The sequence below is a fragment of the Phocoena sinus genome, chromosome 1, assembly GCF_008692025.1.
Source record: "Phocoena sinus isolate mPhoSin1 chromosome 1, mPhoSin1.pri, whole genome shotgun sequence".
Lineage (NCBI taxonomy): Eukaryota > Metazoa > Chordata > Mammalia > Artiodactyla > Phocoenidae > Phocoena > Phocoena sinus.
In genome coordinates this window covers 178542695-178561140 of record NC_045763.1, presented here as the reverse complement: position 1 = coordinate 178561140, position 18446 = coordinate 178542695, and positions in this window count along the sequence as shown.

Genomic DNA, 18446 nt, shown 5'->3' with positions numbered 1-18446 from the left:
CTTCTTCCTTAATGCATATAAGGTAAGGGAGGCAGGCATCACAAGTAGACTGTGATAGACATGGAGATGCAAGAAAGAACTTGTGGCACAATTTCTGGGAATGTTGTCAGTGGATGTTCCCTTCAGCAAACATCTCAGCTTCAAAGAGCTACCTGTCCCAAGCTCACACCTGAGATGGCCCACATTCAATGACTGAGAAAAAGTAAAGGATTAGCCATTTTTACCCCAATATAGAACAATTCTAATAGGCCCCAAATAGCAATTCCTCTCTATAATCTCCTTCTCTACCATGTTATTTAACCAATGCCCTGTTGATGGAGATTCCTGTTGTTCCTATCTTTGGCACACAACAGACATGACACATTTTCTCAATTATATGAATTTAGTTGATTTAAAAATGGGCCAAAAACTAGAATATTCATTTCACCCAGGAGACATACAAAAGGGCAACAGGTATATAAAAAGATGCTCAACATCACTATTCATCAGGAAAATATCAATCGAAACTACAATGAGATATCACCTCACACCTGTTAAAATGCTGTTATCAAAAAGACAAGCAATATCAAGTGTTGGTAAAAATGTAGAGAAATTGGAATCCTTGTACACTACTGGTGGAAATTTAAAATGGTGCAGCCACTATGGAAAATAATATGGAGGTTCCCCCAAAAATTAAAAATAGAACTACCATATGATCCAGCCATCCTATTTTTGAGGATTTATCCACAAGAATTGAAATCCAAATCTTGAAGCAATATTTGTACTTTCATATTCATTGCAGCCTTAGTCACAATAGCCAAGATGTGGAAACAACCTAAAAAACCCTGGATGGATGAAGAAAATGTGGCATATGCAGATAATGAAATATTATTCAGCCTTAAAAAGAAGGAAATTCTGCAATACGTGACAACAAGGATGAAACAGGAGAACATGCTCTCAACACAAGAAAAAAAGATTAAAAGCGACAATTATTTTATTTCTATATTTAAAAAATATTAAGAAAACAAACAAATAAAAAAAACTCCTGGGCTTCCCTGGTTGCGCAGTGGTTAAGAGTCCGCCTGCCAAAGCAGGGGACACGGGTTCGTGCCCTGGTCCGGGAAGATCCCACATGCCATGGAGCGGCTGGGCCCGTAAGCCATGGCCACTGAGCCTGCGCGTCAGGAGCCTGTGCTCCGCAATGGGACAGGCCACAATAGTGAGAGGCCCGCGTACCACAAAAAAAAAATTTAAAAAATATAAAAATAAATCACAAAATAATAGAAAATTGAACAGAATGATAATGAGCAAGGAGATTGAATCAATACTTTGAAAATCTCCCAGCAAATACAAGCCCAGGAGTAGATGGCTTCACATGTGAAATCTACCAAACATTTAAAGAAGAATTAATACAAATCTCTCTCAAACTCTTACAAAAAATTCAAGAGGAAACAACACCTCTAAACTCATTTTATGAGGCCAGCATTATCCTGACACTAAAGCCAGTCAAGGACACTACGAGAAAAAAAATTACAGGTCAATATGTCTGATAATATAGGTGTAGACATTCTCAACAACGTACTAACAAACTGAATTCAAGAACACATTAAAAGGATCATACACTATGATCAAGTGATACTTATTCCTGTAATATATAGTTGGTTTAAAATATGCAAATCAACAAATGTGATAAACCACATTAACAGAATGAAGGATAAAGATGATATGATTATTTCAATAGGTTCAGGAAAATCATTTGACAAAATTCAATATCCATTCATAATAAAAACTCTCAAAAAATTAGTAATAGAAGGAACATTCCTCAGCATAATAAAGGTCATATATGACAAGACCATACTCACTGGTGAAAAGTTACAAGCTTTGCCTTTAAAATCAGAAACAAAACAAAGATACCCATTCTTCCCATTTCTATTCAACATAGTATTAGATACTGTAGCCATAGTAATTAAACAAGAAATAGAAGTAAAAGTCATCCATATCAGAAAGGAAGACATAAAATTATCTGTTTTCAGATGATATGATTTTATACATAGATAACCCAAGAGCATTCACCAAAAAATCTCTTAGAACAAATGAAATAAAGTTGCAAGATATAAAATTAACACTCACAAATCAGTTGCATTTTATACACTAATGAATTATGCTAAGAAGAAGTTAAGAAAGCAACCCCATTTACAACAGTATCAAAAAGCATAAAATACTTAGGAATAAATTTAACCAAGGAGGTAAAATACCTATACACTGAAAACCATAATATATTGATGAAAGGAATTTAAAAAGATACAAATAAATGTTAATCTAGCCCATGTTCTTGGACTGAGAGATTGAATTAGTTTGTGAAAACGCCCAATGTATTCAAAGCAATCTAAAGATTCAATGTAATCCCTATCAAAGTTTCAATGGTATTTTTCACAGAAGTAGAAAAAAACCTATTCTAATATTTATGTGGAATCAAAAGGACCCTGAATAGCCAAATTAATTCTGAGGAAGAAAACAAATCTGGAGACATCACACTTTCTGATTCCAAATTATATTATTATTATATTCCAAATTTATAGTAATCAAAACAGTATAGTATGGGCATAAAAACAGGCACACAGACCAATGAAACAAAATTCAGAGTGCAGATATAAGCCAACACATATGTGGTCAACTGATTTTTGACAAGGGCACAAGAAAATACAATGGAGAAAGAAATCTCTTCAATAAATGATGCTGGAAAAACTTGGTATGCACATGCAAAAGAATGAAACTGGACCCCAGTCTTATGCCACTCACAAAGTTAAGTCAAAATGGATCAAAGGTTCCAATGTAATATCTGAAACTATAGAACTTCTATAGGCAACCATAGGGAAAAAGATCCTCGACATTGGTCTTGGCAGTGATTTCTTGGATAAGACACCAAAAGCAAAGGCAGCAAAAGCTAAAATAAGTGGGACTACATCAAACTAAAAATCCTCCTGCAAAGTAAACAATCAATGAATTGAAAAGGGAATCTACAGAATGAAGACAATACTCACAAATCATATATTTGATAAGGGATTAATATCCAAAGTATATAAAGAACTTATACAACTCAAAAGCAAAAAAAAAAAAAAAACCAACAAAAAAAAGCAATTTAAAAATGTGCAAAGAACCTGAGTAGAAATTTTTCCAAAGAAGACATACAAATGGCCAACAGGTATACGAAAATGTACTCAACATCACTAATCATTAGGAAAATGCAAATCAAAACCACAAAGAGATAATCACTTCACACCTGTTAGGATGGCTATTATCAAAAAGATAAGCAATAGGGCTTCCCTGGTGGCGCAGTGGTTGAGAATCTGCCTGCCAATGCTGGGGACATGGGTTCAAGCCCTGGTCTGGGAAGATTCCCACATGCCGCGGAGCAACTAGGCCCGTAAGCCACAATTACTGAGCCTGCGCGTCTGGAGTCTGTGCTCCGCAAAAAGAGAGGCTGCGATAGTGAGTGGCCCCCGCTTGCCGCAACTAGAGAAAGCCCTCGCACAGAAACGAAGACCCAACACAGCCATAAATAAATAAATAAATAAATTTTTTAAAAAAAGATAAGCAATAACAAATATTGGTGAGGATGTGGAGAAAAGGCAACTGTTAGTAGGAATGTAAAACAGTACAGCCATTATAGATAACAATATGGCGGTTTCTCAAAAAATTAACGATTGACTTACACTATGATCCAGCAATCTCACGTCTGGGTATTTATCCAAAAGAAGTGAAATCAGTATCTTAAGAAGCTATCTCCACACCATGTTCATTGCAGCCTTGATCACAAGAGCCAAGATATGGAAACACGCTAAATGTCTTTTAATGGATGAATGGATAAAGACAATGTCTTATATGTGTGTGCGTGCGTGTGTGTATATATATATATATATATATAGTTTTATTATATTTATAGTATAATTGAATATTATTTATTCAGCCATAAATAATAAGAAAAGCTTAGCACTTGCTACAACATGGATGAATCTGAATCTGTAGGTCGTTAGGCTAAGTGAAATAAGCCAGACATGGAAAGACAGATACCGTATGGTAGCATTTATATGTAGAATCTTAAAAAAAAAAAAAAAAAAAAATTATCACAGAAACAGAGATTAGAATGCTGACGCTGATTGCCAAGGGTTTGGTGGGAGGGAGAAATGGGGTGGTGTAGGTCAAATGGTATAAATTTTCAGTTATAAAACAAAGAAATTCTGAAGATCTAATGTACAGCATGGTGACTATAGTTAATAATAAGGTATTATATACTTGAAAGTTGCTGAGAGTAGATCTTAAGCATTCTCATCTCACACACACACAGTTAACTGTGAGGTGATGGATGTGTTAATTATTTTAATCTGGTAATCATTCTACAATGTATATGTATATCAGATCATGTTGTGCACCTGAAATATATACAGTTGTATTTGCCAAGTTTTCCTCAATAAAGTTTTAAAACTCAAACAACCAGGAAAGTAAAAAATGGGTACAGAATATTCACTACTTAACACTGCTTGTTTAAAGAAGTACAATAATTATATAGAATTGTTTGTGAAAAGAGAGCTTTTGAAAATCCAATTGCCAGGACTAAGACGCATTTTATATGAATAAATATGTATTTGAATAAATGTTTGTTTATGTTAATTGTTTTAATTCACCACTTTCTATACTAACAACTAAACAGCTTTTAAGATGTTCATTGAAGCTGTTTGAAAAGTGATTAGAAAATACCAAATGTTAATCATATCTCTGATTAGTTTTTACAGATTACCTCAAAATTAATTATGTGAATCTGTTTTAAAAATCAGAGAAAAGTGTTCTTCTGTCTCACTCTTTGTCAGTTTTAACTTATTTTGTCCATGAGACTTCATAATAGGTTGTAAAAACCTTAATGATCACTTATATGACCTTTCCCTCTTTCATTTTAGGTTTTTTCCTTTGTATCTTGAGTCCTAAGCTCCCAACAGTGCTTACTTTTGTACAACGTTTTAAAAATATATTGTAAAGAAAAGCTACAGTGTTTTCCCATCAGAAGAAGCCTCATTACACTGTTTAGAAATGAATCTATTTAAATTGTCTTCAGTTATTTCTGATAAGTTAATCATTAATTCATGACCTAGCATTTATCAGAACATTTAAAAACTGTATAGAACAGCCCACCATATTCCAGACTTCTCAGAAAAGCATTATACTGTTACTAATTGACAGATACTGTTCTGAATATATTCGACCATTTTATGGGTGCCAATGATTGAGATCTCTAAATAATCTCATAAGCTACTGCTATTCCATTTATCCTCACCATGGATCAACCATAAGTTCTATTTATCTCTATACTTTTAAGAAATATACTCTATACTTTTAAGAAATAGATATGTGGAACTATAAAATGCACCTATCTTCTTCCTACACCTTAGCAATCTTTACTTGTATCATGCCAGGGTCAGAGATTCCCTATCCAGTGAATTTTTGTTTGCAGAGGTCCCATCGTTCTATCTAATACCTTCTATGAAAAAACAACCAAGGCCATTACTTTCTTTCATAATAATTCATAATATGGTATTCTAAAGCACAGTTCTAATAAGAGGAAATCTAATTTTTATTTGCCACCTCTGAACACTCAAGTCTGAATATACCAATACAAAAGAAACAAACTCTTTTTGTTAATTCATATCACATTCTTATGGCAAAGAATTTAAGCTTTGAAATATCAAGAAATATCTGATTGTATGGATGAAAACAATATATCTGTAAACATATTTGTGTTATCAGATATTGAATTTTTCTATTATTTATTTTGATTCCTTTATATGGACTTTATATGTATTTGAACATTTACTTCACATTTAACAAATTTATTAATATTAAACTTTTCTTTATAAATGTTTTTATAGTATTAGAATATTTACTAAAAATCTTTGGTAAATTGTCTAAAACAAGGCTACTTATACTCTTTTTTCCTTCTTTAGTAGGTTTTGAAGAATTTTTTTTTTTTTTTTTTTTTTTCAGTACTTGGGCCTCTCACTGATGTGACCTCTCCCATTGCAGAGCACAGGCTCTGGACATGCAGACCTAGCGGCCATGGCTCACGGGCCCAGCCGCTCCGCAGCATGTGGGATCTTCCCGGACCGGGGCACGAACCCATGTCCCCTGCTTCGGCAGGCGGACTCTCAACCACTGCGCCACCAGGGAAGCCTGAAGAATCTATTTTATAACATATATTTTATGTATCAAGATTGTATTTAGTCTATGAACCATATATTTATATTTGAAATATGTACAGGTCTAGAAATAATAAAAAATCATATAAACCAAGTAACATATGTGTCCTTATGTAAAAATTTTGTAATATATGTGCTATCTGTATGTGAGTATATCTATTATGTCTATCTATTATGCTCAGACAACCACTTATGGAAAAATAAAATCTCTCAGAAAGCTAACTGGGAGGAAAGTTTATGATGCTATAATTTGAAAGAGGCTCCTGAATGTTCAAGGACAAAAATATAAAGTGTTAGAAAGGTCCAAGTGATTGTGACTCACCAAGCTCCACCTCTTTCCTCCAATAATATGGGTAAAATCTTCATGTAGAGAAGAGCCTTAGTTCGAGGTTAGCAAAGTATCAGGGGGCTCAGGTGTGATCTGTGGATTGCTGAAAAAAAAGGAAACAAGGCTATCATAGTTTGAAAAATATGGATTTAGGCCCAGATCTTAGAAGAGGAAATATAATTCAGCAGGGTTGAATCTGAGAGTTTTCTTGCCTTTCTCAAAGACTCAGGGTCTAGATTTGGGATGTTAAAAGGAAAAAAAAAAAAACTCATTAATGAAAAGTTCATGTAATTCTTATCAGAAAACGTCAGCAAAAAGTAGATGAACTCAAATTCACATACCAGGAGTCTTTGCTCCTTTTCCTTTATCACCTCCCTAACATTGGAGACAGAGTATTGTAACGTCCTTCACTTTTTTGGCCCTTCCTCTGGTAGTGACAGTTAGTGTCATGTTGCTAGCTGTTGGGATGGGCACCATTCGTGGGTTTCTTTTTTTTTTTTTTCCCTAAGATTTGCCTTTTCTTTTAACCTACAAGATAGTTACACAAAAATGGAATCTCTCATGGGTAAAAATCTTGTGCATACTATTAAATTGGAACCCTATCTTTTATTGATAGACTATTTTTTATTTTCATTTTTATATTATTTTTTAATATCTTTATTGGAGTATAATTGCTTTACAATGGTGTGTTAGTTTCTGCTTTATAACAAAGTGAATCAGTTATACATATACATAGGTTCCCATATCTCTTCCCTCTTGCATCTCCCACCCTCCCTATCCCACCCCTCCAGGCAGTCACAAAGCACCTAGCTAATCTCCCTGTGCTATGCGGCTGCTTCCCACTAGCTATCTACCTTACGTTTGGTAGTGTATATATGTCCATGCCTCTCTCTCACTTTGTCACAGCTTACCCTTCCCCCTCCCCATATCCTCAAGTCCATTTTTTAAAACAGAGCATATATCACAAGATACATTTGAACCTGATTTCTGTTCTCTGAAAGTCTTTATCATACATTTGTATTTCCTTAAGGACTGATTCCTTTTCTTCAAGAGGGAAGACAAATCTCATCAACATGGACCGACCACTGACACTTGCAGTGAAAAATTTACTGTCTCCAAAAAGCACTCCATACCCCCTGAGTTAGAGAGTCAGGGTTGTCCCCAAACACAAGGCAAGGCATTTTTCAGGAGTATGACCTATTTATTTTTACAACCCTGAACCTCCATGACCTCATCCTATGGAATATTTACAACTATCTGTGTATGATTCTGGCAGAAAAGATTATCTATATTCTTGTTGACGACCCTTGCTATGCAGTCAATATTGAAATTTGTGTGGCCTTTTGTAAAGCCAACATCACCTTCTTTCACTGAGTTTGGTATTAGGGTGCATGCAGATAAGATGAGTTATTGTCTCTCCACACTTCACAAAATGCTCCTTGAAAAATATGGGCACTTTTAAGGTTAAAACCTAGAATTTCTTAATAGTTCATGGGTCTAATACTCATACAGAATCATATTCTTCATCGTACTGTACTATAGATCCTAGGACAGCAAAGCTGGCATCTATGTGGCTCATGAAGGGCTTAGCATGGTGAGAGACGTCTAAGACAATATCTCGTGGTCCATTAGGGATCTGAGGATTGTAGTAAAGCTTCCTGCAAATAGTCACTCACTCTTAAGAGGCCTGAACCTTCTACACCGCTGTTTCCTACATTGCTTGATATCCATGACCTTAGTTTGGCAATGCCGTGTCGGGGCAACAGTCACTTAAAAAAATCATGAATAACCCTTAACAAGGCTCTCACAGAAAGTACTCAGCTCCTAATCTGTTTTTTATCCTACAATGAAGATGAAGGATCAGTTGAGCGATTTTGGACTTTCTCATTAAATAGTCAAACAGCTCAAGGAATAATAGTTGGGTTCTTTCAGAATCTACCAAAGAAAGAAAAAAAAAAAAGAAGAACAAGAAGAAATTAAATAAATTAGCACACTTAGGTAATTTATATCTTCAACTAACTTCATCAATTACTAATATTAGTGGGAAATACTGAAATATTTTAGGGCATTTTTTCACATTGAGATACAGTTTTCACTACTTTGGGGTCCATTACAGTGATAAAATCCTGATGGAAATACTAGGGGAACACTTGCTCTGGCAAAAGAAAGATTTTCACTAGATTGGATTCCACTTTCTGGGGGAACTCTCTTTTCCATTGTTCTCTGGGGGTGGGGGTTCCTCCCTATCCAATAACCTCCTTGACCACACCTGATGGGGGCAATATACAGGAGGTTCATCTTAAGGTATGCTCAGTTTTACAACCTACGTAATGCTGGCAATAACTTTTGGCATCCAGGTGTTGGGTGTGCAAGTCTGTCTCCCCAAGAACGCTTGAGGGAAACGCTTAACAGAGTTCCTGGGATAAAAAGGCAATCAATGATTGTTTCCTTATCCTCAGTTTTAGGTGAGAACCATTATTCCTAAGAAGTTGAAAGTAGAATGATGAACTCTTTTCAACCTCTTATCATGTAGTAACTATCAAAATTCTGTAATAATATTTTTTTTTTGTTTCAAGCCAGAAAAACCTCCAATTAAACACAGAGAAGTTGTAGTACAGCTGTAATATGAACTGTAACATAAAACAATGAATGTATGAAAAGAGGTTAAGCAGTGCCACTTTAAAAAATTCTAATTTGAATTCTATAATTATAGGTGTCACAGAAATTTTGTCGCCCTTTTGCAACATTTGTTAAGTAGAGAATATAAAGAGGTTTGCACTTACAGCAAGAAGATATGAAATTGTAAAGGGCAAAAATCTACAGAAATTTACTAGATAATACTGAGTAAAAAGAGAACGTGGGGCTTCCCTGGTGGCGCAGTGGTTGAGAGTCTGCCTGCCGATGCAGGGGACACGGGTTCTTGGCCCAGTCCGGGAAGATCCCACATGCCGCAGAGCGGCTGGGCCCGTGAGCCATGGCCGCTGAGGCTGCGTGTCCGGAGCCTGTGCTCCGCAACGGGAGAGGCCACAACAGTGAGAGGCCTGCGTACCGCAAAAAAAAAAAAAGAGAACATGTTATTGTAATGAAAAAAATAAAACTAAGCTGTAAAATGAGACATACAATTCTCATTTTTAAAATGTGGCATCCTGTTGTATTTTTAAAATAGATGTGTAAATCCTAGAAAACACTTGTGTGGTGTTTATAAAATTAGGTGTGTATAAAATACATTAGAATTCTAATGTATTTGCTCTGTTTTTAATTGCTCATGTGTTCCTTTGTGGTTTTCCACTGTAGCCCTATTGCCATTCAAGCAGCTAATTAACATCTATTATTAGGTGCTTTCTCCACAAAGATACCCTCTGCTTTATATTTAATTACCTTTTCCAAATCCCAGAGCCAGGAGGCTTATAAGATGATAAGGGCAAATGACTATCTGTGGAGTGGAAAGCATATATTTTAGATGGAGCAAGTGCACATTTATCACTAAGAAAGTATTTATTAAAAATAAATAATAATAAAAGCAGCTAAATTAAAAGATCACATTTAGCATTAGGTATCTTTCTTATAAAAATGTCTAGAAAGATGAGCTACTTAGTACATATCTAAAAATATTTATGTTCTGTCAAGTCTTCATGAATTCTAAGAGTACTTTCAGTATAAAATATTTAATTTCAAGCAAAATGGTAATGCATATTAATTTCATTTTTATCAAATGATTATTTATGATACTGTAAAAATAGTTAAAATTGCTTTAAAAACACAGTCACTTAAAATACATAGAAACCCAGTAGATGTATGTGCTTGTATACAACAAATTATTTTGATACTAATTTTGGTTCAGTAGTGAATAATTCAGTAGCCTACTACATCTCTCTATTAAGGAGAATGTTTTGATACATAAAGCTGTGCATATAATTGTAAGACAGGCATCACTGTATTTCCTAAAATCGAATATGTTGCTTCACAGTATGAAAGTTATATGACTTACTTGTAATAACAGTACATCTGTAATAATGCATTTGAAATTTAAGTTAATAGACACTTATGGAAGAAAGTTACATAATAGGTAACAGTTACATAATAGTTAGGTATTTTATTATTTTTTTCTTAAAAGAATTACTTGGACTACAGTGTGGAAAATTATTTTTAGTGTAACAGGTGGAACAGTGTGAGTAGGAAGGAAACACTTGCGGTAGTCAGTAGTGAGGGTGGATTAGTGTGTTAGTGGTGGAGATATACAAACATAAATGTCAGATGTAGAAAATATTTGGGAGGTAAAAGTGATTTCATTATGTATCTGATACAGGAGATGAAAGAGGGAAAGTATGGTGAATGATTTCCAGGCTGGATTGTGTAACTAGATGGAAGACAGTGGTCTCTCTCTTGGAGGAGTTACTCAAAAAAGACTAAGTTCTATTAGAAGGACATGAGTTTAGTTGGCAGGATGAATCTGAAGAGTTTCTATGGCTATGTATCCCAGCTCTGGCTCAACATGATCATCAAATGAGAAGCTTTATAAAAAAAAACCTCTAAATATTCTGATTTAATTTTTTCTGAGATAGATCCCACATGTCGATTTTTAAAAGCCCGTAAGTGATTTCATTGTTAGTCCCCTTGGAGAATCATAGACTAGGGCAGTCAAATGTAAATAACTAGATGTTGTACGAATGTAAACTTTCATACATACAGTTTTAAGTATTAAATTCTGTAGAAAAAAACATTTGAATATTAAAATATGGAAAAAGAGAATCTGAAAGATTTATGGTAATAAAAACCCTTTTTCTAATAAGGAACGATAATATTTACCTGGAATTTAAATCAATATATTCATTTTTTTGCCCTAAAATATCTCAGTATTAGTTTTTCAAAATATTTTTCTCCATTAGTAATATTGAATATTGCGATTCATTTTACATAAATATCTGAGCACAGAAATGTTATTCTCTTCTGGCTTTAATGTTTTCTGTTTTAACTCCCAAATCTTTTTTCTTAGATTTTTCTTAGTATCTTTGTACTCTTCCTTTTCTTTCTTCGTTAATGCTTTGAATAATTTAAAAATATTTCTTATAGCCCTATCATTTCCTATAATGTTATTAGTAGATTCATAAATAAGCTATTGTTTCATTAATGAATTTTATATCAGTTACTGTTTTTGGAAATGCTTAACTTTATTCAGAATGACTTCTGTCGTATATTCTGTATTCAAAGAATGCCATAATATTTGCTATCAATGATAGTTGAAAACTAGTTTCCACATTTAATAAAATAAATCTAATAGTTCTCATGCTTTGGATAAAATAATGTATCTTGCCAATGGAGTTAAATTACTTCATTTTGTTTTATCCATAAGTTCACCAATTATTTAATTAAATTAATAAATAAGTTAATATTATATCAGTTGGAAACCATAACAATCCCATTAGATAATAATCAGGACTTTATGACGAATGAATTGCTATGAGATTGTAACTTTTGATCATATCTATATGATATATATACATATTGTACATATTGCACACATTATAATTCTTTAGAACTTTACATATAATATATATAACTATATATATAATATTTTAGAACATTATAAATGTATATGTATGTATATACATACATATTTATTAATAAGTAGGAGAAAACAGATTGCTTAGAATGCTATTTATTGAACATAATGCATATAGATCTGTTTTATAAACTAACAAATGATTATGAAGGCAAAGATGAGAGGCTGTATCATTGTCACCTGTGCATCTCTAGTGAAGAGTGCACAGAACAAAGGAGGTACAGAGTAAATACCCTCTCTATTATACAAGGGTTGAGGACTAACTTACCAGTAGAATTTTATACTAATATGATACCATCAATATGAGTTTCAAATACAATTAATTCTTATTTTTTCCATTCAAAACTGACCCAAATTTTGGCATAAAAATAAGTATCTACTAAAAAATGAGTTTCTTTTCTACAGTGTGTACCTGTAATGATTTACCTGCCTTTATGGATCACAAAATATAATACTGCTATTATGAATACTTCACATGCCAATACTTTATGGATCAAAATGTAACTCAACTGACATAATTTCTGAAATGCCTATATATATATTTTCATGCTTCTTATTAATACATTGTGAGGCTAAGTCATTGGCAATGCAAATTCTTCATCATAAAATGAAAGATTAAATCAAATAAAAATGCAGTGTTAACTTTTAAAACCCATGTTTTAAAAATAAACATTCCACTGACATTTATGAGGCATCAAATAAAACAGTCTCAGGAAGATCATCATAAATGCAAACACACAGGAGTTAAAGTCATAAATTCCTTTCCAAACATTTATGAGGCAAAAAAAATAGAAGGTAGTATCTGAGAAGGCTGGAAATTTTTGTGTGACAAGAATTTCTGATTTTTCTTTTTTCAATATACTCCATTATAAAGAAATAAGTTGAATTTTTACCTCTAACAGAAACAAAACTCCTATCAATATGAAGACATGTTTATTATGCTGCATTCAAATAATTTAACTGAACATAGTTCCACAATAGGAAGCTTTCTCAACATCAAACAGTATTTTCAAAGCTTCTCGTTTCTCTATGCTGGTCATTTAATATTGATCAACACCAATACGTGAATACCAGTCCGTCTTCTCCATTCATTCAGCATTTTCTAACAATGGCCAATGAAGGTTCATGAACGCCTAGGACAGTATCTTAGATCAGCCTGTGAAAGGTCATTCCGAAATTTTTAAAGCCTTGATCATTATGTATATGACTTTTCAGTGAAATGTAATGGGTTTTGATGGCTCTCAACAAATTGGCATTTAATCTTACTGACTGCTTATTAAAAACATGCATTTTCCAAAAACAGAATTGTTATGCCTGTAGCTTCATAGGATTAGGACGTAAAAATTAGGACCTAAAAATCAAATGTATTTTTATCAATTCTTACTTTAAGATATAGCATCATGATTTCAATTTTGTTAGGAAAGCCTATCCACATTATTATACTTTTAAAAGAATACTTTTGATCTATTCTCTGTGTTTATTCACCCAAATGAATTCTATTATCATTTTATCAATTTACATTGAAAAATTACATTAACTTTGACATATTAATTTGTTAAGGATGAAATCTTCAGAATTTCAGAGCTTCAAGTTTAGAAAGATACATTATTTCTCCATTGATTTAGGTCTTATTTTATGTCTCCATTAATATTTTAATATTACATTAATATAATTCCTAGATATTTGTTTTTAATTTATTCCTATTGTTAATTGTGTTATTTTAACAAAGTATTTTTCTCATTATACTTTGTCATGAGATTTTTCAGTTATGAAAAATAAAACTGATTTATATGCATTTACCTAGCTTCTTTTATCAGGTCACAATATTTTTTTTAGCTTTATTAGTTTTCCTTTTGGTTTCTTTTTTTTTGGATTTTCTAGGTAAAAATGCCATAACTTCTGAAAGCAATGATAAGTTTACTTTTAAACTCATATCTTCTCTTTCACTCTCTCTCTCTACATATATATATATATGTATATATGTATATGTATGACCTTTTCTGATTTTTAAATGAGAACAGTATCCAATAAGATTTAAAAACACTGTCATTTGCAGCAACATGGATGGACCCAGAGATTATTATACTAAGTGAAGTAAGTCAGACAGAGAAAGACAAGTGTCATATGATATGGCTTACATGTGGAATCTAAAATAAACTGATACAAATTAACTTATTTACAAAACAGAAACACTCACAGACTTAGAGACTGAACTTGTGTTTACCAGGAGGAAAGGGTGGGGAGGAGGGATAGATTGGGAGTTTGGGGTTGACATGTACACACTGCTATATTTAAAACAGATAACCAACAAGGACCTACTGTATAGCTCAGGGAACTCTGCTCACCATTCTGTGATAACCTAAATGGGAAAATAATCTGAAAAAGAATAGATACTCATATATGTATAACTGAATCACTTTGCTGTACACCTGAAACTAACACAACATTGTTAATCTACTCTACTCCATAATAAAATAAAAATTAAGAAACTTAAGAGACATATCAAAAAATAAAAATCCTGTCATTCCTGACTATAATTTTGTTGTTTATTTATTGCTCCATATCTAATCACCCCAAAAGTTAGTGGCTTAAACCTTAAAAAAATCATTTAATTACTTCTCACAATCTCTATGGGTTGGTAATTCAAGAAGGCCTTGGCTAGGTATTTCTCGCTTGGGGTCTCCAGTGTAGCTGTAGTCAGATGTTGTCTGGCAAGAGCTAGATGGTGGTGGGAGGGGGATCAGTTAGATGTGGGCTGGCCAGTTTTCACTATCTTTTCTTATAGCCCTCCTTGTCATCTCTGACAAGGCTGGTTTGGGCTTCCTCTAGGTATCATGTCCTCAGAGCACTTAGCTTGCTTACTTGACACCTGAAGCTTCAAGAATGAATATTCCAGACAGCAAGGCAGAAACTTTATTACCTTTCATGACCTAGCCATGAAACCAGAGTTCATCATTTCCAAAGTACTCTATTTGTTGACCAATCAAAAGCTCATTTAGGGCTTCCCTGGTGGGGCAGTGGTTGAGAGTCCACCTGCCGATGCAGGGAACACGAGTTCATGCCCCCGTCCGGGAAGATCCCACATGCCGCGGAGCGGCTGGGCCTGTGAGCCATGGCCGCTGAGCCTGCACGTCCGGAGCCTGTGCTCCGCAACGGGAGAGGCCACAACAGTGAGAGGCCCGCATACCGCAAAAATAAATAAATAAATAAGCTCATTTATATTCAAGGGAAGGAAGATAGATTCCACCTCAATGGGGTGGTTGTCATAACTGGGAGCCACACTCAAAAAATATAACTTCTAGCATTTTATAAGATTTTTTGCTCTTTTCTTTGAATACTCTTTATAATACTGAGGAAATTTTATTGTTTTTAGTTTATTTGAATATTTCATTTCTTTTAATTAGAATGTATATTTAAAAAATTTTTATCAGCATCTATCTATGTGATAAATATGTTTATTTCATTCCAAAAAAATATTATGTTTGCCTTATGCCAGGCTCCATGATGGATCCTGGGTATACAGAGATGAATCAGGCAAGATCTGTTGCACCTCAGTTGATCTCATCTCAATTGTCTATATAACCACAAACCTACTGTCGGCCAGAGTCCTGCCTGAATATCTACACTTTGCTGAGTGTTTTCTCATACCTAGTCTACTCCCACCTTCTCTTCTCAAAACCTCAAGACTCCCAGTCCCAACCCTCAGTTAAAAATCTTGGTTCACCTACATTGTTGCATTTATCAGCAATTCTTTTCTCTTTATTACTGAGTAGTATTCCGTTGTTCCACAGTTTATTTCTCTAGTCTCCTGGGCTAGGCTGTTTTTTTTGCTATTATTCATAAAACTGCTATGAACAACAAAAAAAAAATCTTGGCTTCTAATTCACTGAAAAACAAAACAAAACTTTTTGTTATTTGTCAGTAGGCGTACACAGTATCATTTTATCATAAAATATTCCCATATAAGCCCTACTCCTCATATTCTGTTTTCCCTCCAGTAACAATGGGTGAATTCTGTCTGCTGCTCACTTTCCTTATTTCTCTACTAGATTCCATCCCCCAACCTACTCAAAAAATTATGATCCTCCAATTAATTCCACTCTTTCCTGCATTATGCAACCCAGGAGTTGATTCTCTTTCACATGGAAAGTCAGAACTTGTAATGAAAGCATCTGCCAAATCAGAAAGATTAAGAAAGGTCCTCTGATCTTATTCTGCTGGTGATATCCATTCTCTCCATGCCAAGCTCAGAGCTCAGTCATGCGGTTATTTGTCGTATCTTCCAAGGTCATGTCACATTGGATTCAGCCTCCAGTCTTCATGGAGCCTCTGATTTAGAATACTGATGAGTAACCTGGTACTTTGGCTGCTGGCAGCCAGTGAGAGCTCAGTGACTGACTTGTAACACCAGATACTGCAGTACCGCAGACACCAGTGGGAAGAAGAGAATACGAGCTCTATAGGTAGGCCAGTTTGACTGAGCCCTTTCCTTTTGTGTCTTCTCCTTTCTGCTTAGTCCAGTTTCATTTGCTCATAGGCTGCCATGTACGGAGGTCTTGCCCCCGTCTTCAAAGCAAAGACCCTTGAGCGAAAAGCTATGCCCGATACCTCAGCTCACAGAAGTGCTGTGGAGACACTGCAATTCAACATGGTGGGGCCACGTCACCTTGACTGTTTTACATGAATATTCTTTATTACTCTATTTCCTCTGTTGGAAAATTAGCTACCCCTTTTGCATCATTTTTCCCCTACTAGGTGTTAGGATATTCATCCCTAATTTAGTCTACTTTAGAGTTAATTTTTACCCAGTAATTTGAAATATAAGTACCTCATGAAAGTCTATTCCCATTTACCTTCTGATACTTTGTGCTATTTTTGTCATACATGTCATATCTACATCTATTTAATATAAATATATAAATATAATGTATATTACAGACACTAAGTTTTTCAGGGCAGGTAATGATTTAAAACTATTAAATTTTATTAGGAAAAAAATACAAATTAGAAAAAAGGAACTAATTTACTCATAAAAAACAATGTTTAGATGCTCTTCACAATATAAATTCCAATAATTCTGTGGTTAATATTTACAATTTATCTATATATGGAACATAACATAATTAAAGCTCCACCAAATAACGAAAATGTTTACAACTTAGATACTACAAATATAGTGTTAAATTTGACAGAAGGCTGAAGTGAGAAGGATGGGAAAAAGTGGTGTGTTATACTGGGATGTTAACACATAGCACACGGAGATCAGCTGGGTGCTTTGTGATCTAGAGGGGTGGGATAGGGAGGGTGGGAGGGAGGCTCAAGAGGGAGGGGATATGGGGATATATGTATAGCTGACTCACTTTGTTTTACAGCAGAAACTAACACACCATTGTAAAGCAATTATACTCCAATAAAGATTAGAAAAAAGAAGTGATTAGTGATACTTATTGAATTTAATGTGGTAAGACATAAATCCAAACAAAGAATGAAGTATCAAGTTTTTTGTTTCTCAGAAGAGATCATGGAAGCTGGAGGCAAGTGTTTATCTTTCAATCCTTATCATTTTTAGTGAGAGATTGATAGATATTGCCTCAATTAAGCAAATCAGGAAATAGAAGCATAAGGACAATATTTACACCTTGGAAAATGAACACCAGGGCTTCCCTGGTGGCACAGTGGTTGAGAGTCCGCCTGCCGATGCAGGGGACACGGGTTCGTGCCCCGGTCCAGGAAGATCCCACATGCCGCGGAGCGGCTGGACCCGTGAGCCACGGCCGCTGAGCCTGCGCGTCCGGAGCCTGTGCTCCGCGGCGGGAGAGGCCACAGCAGTGAGAGGTCCGCGTACCGAAAAAAAAAAAAAAAAAAAAAAAAAAAAAAAAGAAATACCAGAAAATGAACACCAGTAACACTAAAGAGAAAACTGATTACATGAGTTACCTCTAGTAGTAGAGCTGGAAATAGGGAAACACTGGGGAGGAGACTGTTGATTCTCATGGCTTATTACTGATTTTTCAAAAGCTCTTCCCACGTATTTGCATTGGTTTTCTATCACTACTGTAACAAATTACCACAAATTTAAGGACCTGAAACAACACAAACTTCTTACCTTCTACTTCTGTGGTTTAGAAGTCCACCACACATCCCAGTGGACTAAAATTACGATGCTGGCAGGGTTGTAATTCTCCTGGAGGTTCTAGGGAAGGATCCCGTTTCCTTGCCTTTTCCAGCTTCTACAGGCCACCCACCTTCCTTGACTCATGGCCCCCTTCCTACATCTTCAAAGCCAACCACGCTGTATCCCTCCAAACATCCTTCTGTGGCTGTAATTCCTTCT